The sequence below is a fragment of the Orcinus orca genome, chromosome 4 (assembly GCF_937001465.1).
Source record: "Orcinus orca chromosome 4, mOrcOrc1.1, whole genome shotgun sequence".
Lineage (NCBI taxonomy): Eukaryota > Metazoa > Chordata > Mammalia > Artiodactyla > Delphinidae > Orcinus > Orcinus orca.
In genome coordinates this window covers 12,936,971-12,950,846 of record NC_064562.1, presented here as the reverse complement: position 1 = coordinate 12,950,846, position 13,876 = coordinate 12,936,971, and the positions used below count along the sequence as shown (strand labels likewise).

At 34.1% G+C, this 13,876-nt stretch overlaps 1 long non-coding RNA gene across 1 annotated transcript in view; it reads left to right on the top strand.

Annotated features, from left to right (window-relative positions):
* The window catches only part of LOC125964211 (uncharacterized), a 31,819-nt gene extending 25,190 nt beyond the window's left edge, over positions 1-6,629 (top strand). The window contains exon 4 of the long non-coding RNA XR_007476969.1: positions 6,529-6,629. This is a non-coding gene — a long non-coding RNA (uncharacterized LOC125964211). The remainder of the gene's footprint in view (positions 1-6,528) is intronic.
* The last annotated feature ends 7,247 nt before the right edge of the window (positions 6,630-13,876 follow it).

The window sequence follows — 13,876 nt, the reverse complement described above, 5'->3', positions numbered from 1 at the left end:
TATAGAACTACATTCTCCATTTGATCATGTGTATCTTGAATGTGATAATATATCTTTTATATTTGCATTCTCAACCCTATCACTGAGTCTGACATACAATAACTTAATGGTATAGTTTTAAGGAATAGATAATAGAATAATGCTGCAAACTAAAGAAAAAGTACTCAGCCTATTGCTGTTTTGCACTTAATTTTTAAAATAAGATTGTTGGTACAAATCTAAGAAGGGGGAGCAGTGGAAAATTGCATCATTGAAACTTCCCATTATGTCTGTTCTGGGTTTCTAGGTGTCAGCCTCTAAGAATTCTAGAGATAGGAAAGTAAAAGAGTAGACAACTTGGGCTTCCCTGGTGGCGCAGTGGTTGAGAGTCCGCCTGCCGATGCAGGGAACACAGGTTCGTGCCCCGAGCCAGGAAGATCCCACATGCCACGGTACGGCTGGGCCCATGAGCCATGGCCGCTGAGGCTGTGCGTCCAGAGCCTGTGCTCCACAACGGGAGAGGCCACAGCAGTGAGAGGCCCGCGTACCACAAAAAAAAAAAAAAAAAAAATGAGTAGACAACTTATGTTAAGTATAAAACTACCAAAATTGGCTGTAAACATAATTAAAAAATAAGTTATGGTAGGTTGAATAATGGCCCCCTCCCAAGATATCCACATTCTAATCCCAGCCTCTGAATATGTTGACAGAAGGGACTTTGCAGGTGTGATTAAATGAAAGATCTTTAAGTGGGGGGGATTATCCTGGGTTATCCAGCTGGGCCCAAATGAATCGTAAAGGTCCTTGTAAAAGGGAGGCAGGAAGTTTGGAGACAGCAGAGGAAGGAGTGATGAAGGAAGCAGAGTTTGGAATGATGCACTTTGCAGATGGAGTAAAGGGGCCATGAGCCCAGGAATTCTAGAATCCAGAAAAGGCAAGGAAATGGATTTCACCCTGGTGCTTCCAAAAGGAATCTAGCTTTACTGACACTTTGATTTTTACCTTCTTAAGATTAGTTTGGGATATCTTGGTCTCTAGAACTGTAAGATAATAAATATAAGTTATTTTAAGTCACTAAGTCTGTGGTAATTTGTTATAGCAGTGGTAGGAAACTGCCACAGAAATAGTCTATGATATCAACACTAAGTGTTTGGGAATTCCCTGGCAGTTCAGTAGTTAAGGCTCCATGCTTCCATTGCAGGGGGTACCAGTTTGATCCCTGGTCAGGGAACTAAGATCCTGCAAGCCACGCAGCATGGCCAAAAAACAAAACACTGCTAAGTGTTTTTATGATTCTTAGTTAATACCCTTAACTGTGCAAACGAGACTATTATTTACTTTAGGATATTATGATAATACCAATATTTAATTGTAATTTTGTAACTATTGTTTTTTTCTAATAGTAGACTTGCCAGTCTTTAAGATAAAACTATACTAAATAACAGTTTTGATCAATGATATAAGGAAAGACCTTAGAATTTTCTTAAGGAAATATTGCTTATGTTATTCAAATAAATTACATATTAAACAACCTATGGAAAATTATATTGTTTACATTTTTGGTCTTTCATTCAATTCACTATTATGTGAGACAACTCAAACGTATATTTCAGAAACTTAAACGAAAGTGATAGGAACAACTACAGAAAAAATACTTTCATGAGAAATCCTAAATTTATTCATGTGTAAACAAATGATTACGTCCTGTGATGTCTTCACTGATAGATATGTAAATAAGTTAATGGGAGAAGAGAAGAGAAAATATTTATATCTCCTTAAAGAGGCTCAAAATGATTTTCTGAAGGAGGTGGTATCCTTGTCTCTATTCTAATGAGGCTTAACTGGATGTTTCTAGTTCACATTTTTTCTCTTTATTTTTATCCAACTTTTAGACATATGCACTTGGATGTTCCAAAGGACCTCAAGTTCACCTTGCCTAAACTTATGCTCTGTTAAATGAAATATTTTTCCTCATCGCTGTTCTCTCTTTTTTTGAAAGATACCTATATTCCCCCTTTCTCCCAGGCACTAAATCTGGGAATCTCACTTGACTTCCAAGGTATAACATATGTCTTAGTCTCTTTAGGCTGCTATAACAAAAGTACCATAAAGATTCACTGGGAGATGGGTTGTGTGACTAAGTTAGAACTGGAGGAAGTTCAGGGAGAGAACTATACACTCTTCCACAGTAGATAGTGACTCAAATTCAAAACTTGAGAAATAGCGGTAAATACACGATCTTTAGAATTAAGAAAGTAAAAAGAGCTAATAAATTTAAAATCAGCTGCAGTACTTAGAGTTAAGTAAGGATGGATTAAAAATACCTATTTTTCATTGCACACCTTATATTTTAAGCTAGGTACATGAATTGCTTAGTTCGGAAAGAATATAGTTCTAATTTTGAAAAACTTTTGGGGTGTTAGGCCTTAAGGTGAAGATATCCACATGCAGATCTGTTCCATACTACCTTATCCTCATTCCCATCCTTAGATATTAATAATTTAAGTATCAGTAATATATTAAATTTTATGTGTAGTATTTTATAAAGTATCTTCATATGAATTATCAAATTTCATTTTGCTAATAATCCTATGAAGTCCAGAGAGCAGAGGTCGCTATGTCTGGACTAGGATTATATATATGTATTAAATTATTATATATAATTTATATATTACATATATATAAGCAGTATATTATATCTACATACTATATCTACTTGCTATTTATATAAAATCTAGAAAAAGCTGTGTACATTGAAATAAAGTTTTCAGGAAAAACTGATCTTTCAAGTAATTAAATGAGTAGCAAACAGCAGGATGTTACACAAGGTTATGTGAACATACTGAACAATAGTAGAAACAATATAATGTTTAGTAGAAATTATAAAGAAATTGGCTGTGTGCTGTGACTAAAATGGGCCTAAATTATTTTGATTTTTATAAAAAATATTGAACATATAGTAAGTTCAAGTTGGTGTCTTAAAAATGGGTTATAAAGAGGAATTTAAACTCTTCACTAACCTCAGTTTACAGTGAAATGTAGAGTTTAAAAAAGTAATGATAGTGATAAAGGGCTTTCTATGTTCCAAGCACTGTACTAAGTGCTTTACATGCATTGCCTTCCTCAGTATAGCATCTACCCCAGGTGCTGGGCCCCATTGTCACCCCCCAGTTTACAGAGGATGGAGCCAAGACTTAGAATGATTAAGTAATATGCCCAAGGTGTCACTGAGGTGCTAAGTGTTGGAGCAGGTATTCAAACTAAGGTAGTTGGGATCTAGAGACATGTTGATAATCACTGTACTTTAAATATATATATATATATATAAAAATATAATAGCAGTAAAAATAAATCATAAAAGTAAAAAAAAGTAGATAACATCATGAAGAACTTTGGAGCATAAAATACATGTCATTTGTGCCCTTATAAACAATCATAATAAGCAGAATACTTAGGGCCATTGTATAGCACCACTATAAGAAAAGTAAAGGTAATCACAACAGGAATTCAAAGAAGCAGAACCATATGGGAGGAGACTTCTGGATTAAAAAAATATATATCTTTAGAAGCTTAACAGTAAGATGGTTCACATAAGTGCACATAAGAGCACAGACCTTGGAACCAGATAGCATGTGTTTGAAACCTGGCTCTGCAATTTACTAGTTCTGTGACTTTGGGCTAGTTACTTAACATCTTTGTTCTTGGATTTCCTCATTGGTTAAAGAGAGGTACTAATAGTATCCATTTCATAGACTTGTCATGAAGATCAGATCTTTGCTATATATAACATGCTGAGAATAGTGTCTGGAAAAGAATAAGCACAATTATAGGTTTTTGATACTGTCATCATCATCACCATCGTCGTCGTCTCATTATCATTTTCATTGTTGTCAATATCATATTTATATTATTACATAATAATCCATTGGTGAAAAAGTGTACTTTAAATAAAGAGTTGAGATTGTGAAAGACAAAGTGCAGCAGACAGTTAAGGAGATGATTTTATTCAGACTATAGTACAATATTAGGGAAATGTTCATTAGTGAGACATGTCTCATATGAAAGGGATCTGGGAGCTTTATGGAGATCATGATGAAGTTCAACATGTCAGTTCTGTCTTTTGTTTAAGGCAAATGTTGCTCATTGATGAACAACTCTGAGTTGATTATAAATTTCCTGAGTGAGACAAAGCAGCTTGTAAGAAATAGTCTACGGAGGATTCTTTTTGGTATTTTTTCTGTAAAACTAGTTTAACCATCTATTGGGTCACTTAAAGTTGAGAATCTTTATGGTGACAATGGTTTATTGTCCTGGAGATAAGGCAGCTTACAAGAGGAATGCCTAAAATGAAAAAGAGAAATACTAATATAAGATTATATTAAAGAGTCCAGTGTTGAACCTTGAGGTTAACCTGTCTAGTGGATTCCAAGAAGCTGTTAAAAGTTACAAAGCACTGCTAGTTGAGTTTTCAGAAAATTGATGTTTTTTAGCTAGAAAATTGATGTTCTCAGTGTTGTTGGCTGCAGTCTCAGTGACCTTTTGAATGCATTACCCAAGTGTTTTGCCAGACTTCTTTATGTTCCAGACAGCAACTTGTCCAGGAAAGATTCTGGCCCATGCATGGTCTGTAACAGTGGTGAGTCCTTGAAGATTTATATCAAGTAGCTGGGCTTCAGCTTGCAGATCCTGAGGAGAAGGGCCAGCTCCAAGGCAATCGAGAGTCATGATAGTGAGCTGGGCAGTCATGTTTTACTTCTCTTGATACTGAGTCAGACAGTAGAGGGAAAGATTGCAAAAGTAAGTTTGGAGGATTGTAGACAGATATTAGAGAAACTTGGTAAAATTAAAAATTTGTTGAGGATTGACAATTTGGACATGGAATTGGATCCAGTCCAATTTACCAGTAGGTATCAAAACTGATTGAAGTCAATTGAACCTCCACAAGGTAAGACAATTTGCGTATCTGTTAGTTACCTGTAATTTAGAAGGAAGTAAAATATATCTCAAAAGACAATGAATAGGACAAGAATTTGATAACCCAGAATGGTATACTATAGATGATGCATAGTTTACCATTGAAACACAAATTTTTTCTCTAAAGTAACCCCTCTTTTGATCAAAAGTCATCTCAAGGAAAGATTATTCTCGATCACAAAATAAGACTGGCCTCAGTAGATTTGGTTTGATTGTTTACATAGAGGAAGCAAGAACTGTAATTTACTATATTGGCCTCCTTAAATTTGCTTTACTGGGTGTTTTCATTAAAAAAAAAAAATGTCAGATTGGACTTTTAAAAGCCTCATAAGCCTAGAAGTCAAGCCAAAAACTGGTATAGTAGGCAGAATAATGCCCTCCCACCCCCCAGAAAAATATCTACATCTAATACCTGGAATCAGAGATTTGACCCCTACATGAGAGAAGAGGGAGTTACAATTTCAGATGGAATTAAGGCTACTAGTCAACTAACCATAAAATGCTGAGGTTACCTTGGATTATGGTTATCTTGGGTATTCCTGCTGCTGGCCCCAGCCCTCACCAGTGCAGCTCACCACTGCCACCAGGAGGCACCTGCAATGGGACCCCACAGCCAAGTGTGATACTGTATGCAAATAAATATATATGTATGTATGTATATAGTCTTGAGGGCATTATGCTAAATGAAATAAGTCAGACAGGGAAAGACAAATAGGTATGATCTCATTACATGTTGAATCAAACAAAGCCGGACTCCTAGAAACAGAGAGTAGAATGGTAGTTGCCAAGGACTAGGTGGTAGGGGAGATGAGACATTGGTCAAAGGGTACAAACTTCCTGTTATAACATGAGTTTGGGGGATCTAAGGTACGCATGGTGACTACAGTTAACAGTACTGTATTATGTACCTGAAATTTGCTGCGAGAGTACAGCTTTAATATCATACCATAACAACAACAGCAATAACTAAATGGTAATTGTGTGAAGTGAAGGATTGTGTTAAGCAACCTTATTATGGTAAGCACTTTACAGTACAACTTTCAGTTATAAGAAAAATAAGTTCTGAGCACCTAATGTACAGGATAGTGACCATAGATAATAATACTGTATGGTATACTTCAAATTTGCCTAGAGTAGCTCTTAAGCTTTCTTAACTATACACACACACAAAAGGTAACTATGTGAGGTGATAGATATGTTAATGAACTTGATTGTGGTTATCACTTCACAGTGTATATGCATATCACATCATCACAGTTTGTCAGTTATACCTCAATAAACCTGGACAAATGAAAACAAAAACTCCCACAAGCTATGAATTAGAAGAAACTTGTCAAAACAATGGGAAAACTTAGAATACTAAAATACTGTTAGAATTCTAGGATAAAATCATACTTATAATAAAGTTTTCATACCCTTTTGGCTTTAAAACCTTGAATTGTTCTGGAGATTGGTTGAATAATAATGTGAACATACTTAACACTACTGAATTATACACTACAATGGTAATTTGGTAAATTTTGTATTTTATGCGTATTTTACTACAATTAATTGTTTTTTTTTAATTTACTAAAGAAAGAAAGAAAAAAATTGACCCGCACTTGCTGACTTTGTGGATGGAGGAAGGTGGTCACCAGCCAAGGAATGAAGGAATGTGGACGGCTTCCAGAATCTCAAAAGGGTAAGGAAATGGATTTTCCTCTAGAACCTTCAGAAAGGAATGTAGTCCTCTTGATACCTCGATTTTAGCTTAGAAAACCCATTTTAGACTTTTGAACTACAGAACTGTAAGGTAATAAATCTACAACGTATTAAACCCCCAAATTCATAATAATTTGTTACAGTAGCAGTAAAAACTCACACTATCTGACCGTCACATGAAATACCTATAAATGTGGGTGAATGCCTCTCTTCTTATAGTCCCCGAAATATACTATATTTCCTGGGCTTGACAGGAAGTGACCTTCCTTAGTCACCTTTATGGCTGGAAATCCTGTAAGCCAGACACTTGGGCAGTTTTCCCAAGAGGGCTTTGTGATCATTGGCTCCATAAAGTCAGCCTTTGTTCCTTAACATTGTTTGGTCACATCTGATAAACTGAGCGTATCAAATATGATATCCTAGGCAAGGGCTTGGTCGCATGTTTCCAATTATGTTCTACTAACAAGAAAGACATATTCTTATTGAATCCATTCAAATAATCATATTTCCACAAAAATAAGAATATTCAGTAAGATTTTTTGATTTCTGGAGGGTCAGGCAGGGAGCAAAGGATATCGTTTACAAATGTTTCATTTCAGTTTACAAAAGTGTAATTTACTAAATTGTTATGAATTATAGATAGCTTAAGAGAAAAGATAAAGATTCTTTAAATGTCCAAAAACTAGCATATAAAAACATCAAAAATGTTTCAAAATAATCCACAGTCATCCCTCATCAACTCAGTCTTATGTAATCAATCCTTTCTGTGATCTATCTTGGGTTAGCATCTCATGAACTCACCTGTTTCTTTCTTAGAGTTCTAGAAATTCTGACACAGTCCAATGGAATGGACCTAAACCTTTGTAACACTGCTATCGGGAGCCTATACCAAAAAAGTACCTTGCATAGTCCTTTTCCAGGGATCTCTGACACAGTCCTTTGTTAAAGATAAAGGATTCTGGCTTGTAGCTGATTGCAGGTGCTTTCAGGGCAATGTCAGAATAAAACAAAAACTACCTGTGAATGACAAAGGACTTGAAAAGGCTGTAGTTAACTTAATACCGATAATTTGCAAAACGGAAAGATCAGATGAGAATTCATAACAAGAATAATGCAGCTGAAAAAAGATTTTGGTTGCTTCTGTGGAATGCAAAACAAGACAAAAGGGGCTTCCCAGGTGGCACAGTGGTTGAGAGTCCGCCTGCTGATGCAGGGGACACGGGTTCATGCCCTGGTCGGGGAGGATCCCACATGCCGCAGAGTGGCTGGGCCCGTGAGCCATGGCCTGTGCTCCGCAACGGGAGAGGCCACACACAGCAGTGAGAGGCCCGCGCACCGCGGAAAAAAAAAAAAAAAAAAAAAAACAAGACAAAAGTCAACTCCAAATTTTTTTGGACAAAATATTTATAAACATAATAATTATGCCTATTTTCATTAATAGTACATATTAAAATTAATAGTACGAATGAAAACACATATTTACAGAGTAAAAAAACTTCAGATATAACATATAAATAAATTGACATAGTGGACCATGAGTATACCAAGCATATCATTAGAATATACTAAGAATATATGAAGGCTATAAAGAAATTCTTTAGGTCTAAAGAGGTCCTAAACATCTGTATATTAATAAAAACTCCACAGTTAAGTGATATAAATCTTCAATTGAAAACCAGTATTCTAGAAGAGGCTATTTTAGATTAAAGAAGTAAATTACAGCCAAGTTAATGTTTTAAAATTAATTGAATTTATGACTGAAAACACCGTGCCTAATATGGGGCAAAGCAGCTGCAAGGTGCTAATAAATAGGAACATGTCATGGACAGCAAGGACAGTGACTTCCCATACAGCATATATTTTCTCTAATAAATATATTGATAATACTTGATCAATGCAAATTTAACCCAAGGAAATCTATGTATATATTCAGATTTGACACCTCTTTCCGTGCAACTCATCAATAGTAAAACATATCAAATAACCCTAATTATTTCTGGCACACCTGTTTTTACAAAACGAAAGCACAAGTCCTTTGTGATTTTCCAGGAGTCCTTTGGGAAATCACACAGGTAATTTTAAGTGGAAAAGGTCACTTATGATTCAATTTTTTAAAGTAATAGACTGTTTTTTAGAGCAGTTTCAGAGTTACAGAAAAATTGAGCAGAATGTATGGAGTTCTCATATATTCCCTTTCCCCACCTCTGTTTCTCCTATAATTAACATTTTCACTGGTGTGATGTTACAATTGATGAACCAATAGTGATACATTATTGTTGACTAACATCCATAGTTTACATTAAGTTTCACTCTTTGTGTTGTACAGTTCCACAGGTTTTGCCAAATGCATAATGTCATGTATCAACCATTATCATGTCATACAGTATAGTTTCACAGCCCTACAAAATGCCTGTGCTTCACCCATTCATTCCTTTTCTCCACTACTCCCTGCCAGCCCCAACCTGTGGCAACCACTGATTTTTTTTTTTTTTAACTATCTCTATAGTTTTGCCTTTTCTAGAATGTCATATTGTTGGAATTATACAGTATGTAGTCATTTAGACGGGCTTCGTTCACTAAACAATGTGCATTCAAGTGTCCTCCATGTCTTTTTGTGGCTTGTCAGCAGCTCATTTCTTTTTATTTCTGAATAATAATATTCCATCAGATAAATGTGCCACAGTTACCGTTGCTGTTTTTAATCCATTTACTGAAGGACATCTTGGTCTCTTCCAGTTTTTAATCAGTTATGCAAAACTGCTATAAACGTTCATGTGCGGGTTTTTTGTGTGAATTTGTTTTCAACTTCTTTGGGTAAATACCAAGGAATGGGATGTGGATCAAATGTTAAGAGTATGCTTAGTTTCGTAAAAATCTTAGAAACTGTTTCCAAGCAGCTGTACCATGTTGCATTCCCACCAGCAGTGATGAGCATTCCTGTTGCTCCACATCCTTACCAGCATTTGGTCTTGTCCATGTTTTGGATTTTAGGTATATAGTGAATATTATTTTATTTTAATTATTAATTCTCTTAGTGACATATAATGTTGAGCATATTTTTATATGCATATTTGCTATCCACATATCTTCTTTGTTGAGGTGTCTGTTGGGATCTTCTGTTCCATTTTACAGTGAGTTGCTTGATTTCTTAATGTTGAGCTTAAGGAGTTTTTTGTGTACTTAGGATACAAGTCTTTTATCAGATATATGTTATGTAAATGTTTTCTCCAGGGCTAAGGCTTGTTTTTTCATTCTTTGCACAGTACTTTCCTCAGAGAAGAAGTTTTTAATTTCAATTAAGTCCAACTTATCAATTTTTTCTTTTGTGGATTATGCTCTTGGTGTTTTAAAAACTCATTGCCAAAACGAAGGAATCTAGATTTTCTCCTATGTTATCTTCTAGAAGTTTTACAATTTTACATTTTTTTTTAGGTCTATGATCCATCTTGTGTTAATTTTTGTGGAAGTGTCAGGTCAGTGTCTAGACTTATTTTCTTGCAGCTAAACATCCAATTGTCTCAATTAAATGTCAGTTATTCCATTTGTTAAAAAGACTTTGTTTCTGCATTTGATAGTCTTTGCTTTTTTTTTTTTGAATCAAAGATCAGTTGAGTATATTTGTTTGGGTCTATTTCTGGTTCTCTATTCTGTTCCATTGATCTATTTATTCTTTCACCAATTTTATGCTATTTTGATTGCTGTAGCTTTTTTTCTTGACTGATTTGTGTTTACATACTAAATGTCTTTTTTATTTCATAACTAAAAAAGGAAGAATGCCCAGAGAACTAAGAATAATATGTATGTGACAGAATAGATTTGTGTAAACTTGATTGGAACTTGTAAAGTGTGGAATGAGAACGAATTGTCCTCTAGAAATAACTGTAAAAAGATGGACTCTATAAAAATGGAGAAATTGACAAGAGAAAAAAGTCAGCCAAATCTATTTCATTCAAAATTAATTTCAGTGTCAGATAATTCTTGAATTTGCATAATGAATTTCCATAGAACCCTCATACATGAATCTCTTAGACACTCCGAAGTTCTAGGTTATCTGCTATGATCAGTATGAAGAGCCAAGCACTAAATGTCCAATATTAATTAATTGGTTAGGCAAATTACAAAATGTTTAATCCATGGAACATTAAGAAAATACATTATATTAACAAACTTTCCTCAGGTGGAAAAAATACTGTATAGTCTGTAACATAAAATTAGAATACAAAATTAACAGTGTGAATGCAAACAGAATATGAGTAAAAAGAAAGATATAAAAAAACACGAGTGCTATATTTGTGTAAGGGGATATGTAATGGACTCTTTTTCTTCAATTTTGTATAATTTTCATTTTCTGTAATAAATATCTTTTAAAACGTTTTATTGAGAAATAAATAAATATATACTTCACATACCATAATATTCACCTATTTAAAGCCTACAATTCAATGGTTTTTAGCATATTCACAGAGTTGTGCAACCATCATTACAATATAATTTTAGAATATTTTCATTACACCTCAAACAAATCCTGTACCCATTAGCGGTCAGTTGCTATCTCCTCTCTACCCCACAGACCTAGCCAAGCACTAATTGACTCTCTGTTTCTATAGATTTGCCTCTTCTGTACATTTCAAATAAACGGATTCATATAATATGTGGTATTTCTGTGACAGTTTTTTTCACTTAGAATAATGTTCTCAAGGTCATTCATGCAGTTTGTATATCAGTACTTCATTCCTTTTTATGGTCTGGTAATATTTCACATTTTATTTATCCATTCATCAGTTGATGGACATTGACTCTGCCATTACAAAAGTGCTTCTTCATATTTTCTTTAAAAAAGAGAAGAAAATTATCTTAAAAATTTGTATTTTGACAGGAAATCAAATGCTGTTTGCACACGTGTATACCTGTGTGTGTGGGTAAGGGTGGGGACCTTGAAGAGGTTCCCTGGGTTTGATACTAGCATAAGGGGAGCAGAAAAGTAATATATAGAACAGTGGTCATGTGGTTTATAGTTTATTCCAGGGTCTCTAGACCCTATCTATAGACACATCATTTCTGATAAAAATGATGAACATATACTTAAGTGATAAATTGCTTTCAGTAAAATTAACTCATCTATTTGATGTTTTAAAAATTTATTCATGAGAAAAATCAATATTTTTGGTGTTGTTTATGTGAAAAATATACATGGCCAAATATTAGATATGGGTATATTTTATAGTAAGCCTGTATAAAAAATTACCTAGACTCTAATTAAACTGGTAAACATTAAGAAAAAAACATGAAATCATAGACACTTCAGAATCATCAGAACCTAAATACCAAGGTACCATATAAATAACATGTTTTCTTTAAAATTCTAATATATGAAAATTAACTGAAATTTTCAGGAGGATCAGAGGAAATATTTTGAGAAATATCTCAAAAAATACCACAAAAGAGAAAAAGTTATAAAATTAGAGTATCCATCTGGGAAATCCTATAAAAGTAGTTATACAAAGAAAGAGCTGAAAAAATAGTTAAAAATTTATCAAATAAATAAGAAAATAAGTTTCCAGAATTAAAGGTCTCATAAAATGAAATGATTAGTATAGTTAATGAAAAAACTCTTATAAATTTATATTCATCATTAAATTTCAGAGGAGATAAAGAGATTCTTAAAATCACTGAGGAAAAACATCAAAAAAAAAAAGGGATTGGAATTACTTCCCTACAGTAATACTAGACACTGGTATTTAGTCTTCAAAATTTCTGGTCCCAAATTTCTAGTCTAGAATTCTATGCTCAGTAAAAATGAGTATGAGGGAGAAAATAATGATATTTCAGACATGAAGTATCTTTAAAATTCATCCAATATACCATTTCTCCAGGAGCTACTAGAAGATAAGTTCCGCAAAATGATGACTAAACCAAGAAATAGGATAATATTGAATTCAGAAAAGAGAAGATTAAAAAACACCTCAGACGTAAAGGTCACACTCCAAATAAACAGCAAGAGAAATACCAGGATGACAGCTAAGCAGCACACCTAGGGAGGAACCAGCCAGATTGAAACATTGGAACAGGAGGAAAATTATGTATGTTTCTATTGGCAGTGAATGGAAAAGTGGAAAATCAAGCAAACCAAAAAAGAATTAATTGCTCCAATAAAATTGAAATTCGTACAGCCATTGATATTTATGAATTGAACATTTAATCCTCAGTGATGACAAGTTACAATATTATGTGCCCTGAGTACCAATCCTTGAAATTCCAATGCTTCTACTTTAGAAGGTAATGAAGAAGGGAAGTGTAAGTGTGAGTAGAGAATACCATCTGCTATATATACTATGATAGATCTAAATCCTTATCCTCCAGTTGTGGAAATGTTATATTCAAACCTCAAACATCAGGAAATGGCAGCAAATGCAGAGGCAAAAGAAGAAGAATCAGCTTAAAGAGTTGCAAATGATTATTTCCTGAGATTAATAAACTCAGAAAATGAAGGAGGAATGGGACATATAACTACTGTGGTTTTGCTTTTTTTTTTTTAATAAAACTTCTTGAATTTGAGACAGGGATTTATTTAAAATGGAATAAGTTTAAAAATAGCCATAGCAAAATATATAATTCATTTACTTCTATCACCTAAAAGAATGTGGTGAAAGGAGCAGAGAGGGAAGAAATGGCAAGTACTTCTCCCATCACTCACTCCTTTGTACTCCTTCAAGAAGAATCCCAGAGGAAGAAAAAGACAAAAACTAAGGGCAGTTTGGTTATGGGACTCTCACTGTAATGATTTCATTAAAGCATTCTTCCATTTTATTTTCCACAATCAAGTGATCATGCAATGTTTATCAAGGAATGACTGAAGAGCTCCTTTAAAGAGTAAACAAGGATGCCTTTCCTGATTGTCCACATTCTGTTTCCAGTGCAGCCAGCATCCTCTAATATAACCAGCCCTATCTATCTGCTTCATATAAATATGCTCCATTAATATGTTTCTATTTAGTACTTTGCAAAAATCAATTTCTATATGAATAATAGGGGTATACACAGGAGTGTACGCAGCACGTATATAGTTATTTGTATCATTGTTATACTTCTGGCAGTTGTCTGCTTGCAGTGAAAAGAACTACATTTTGCAGCATCTTTACTCCACAAATTTAAATGTTTTAGGTGATATTTTTTCCACAGAGACAGTTATAGGATGCAGAGAGAGGCACAAATTACCAGCATG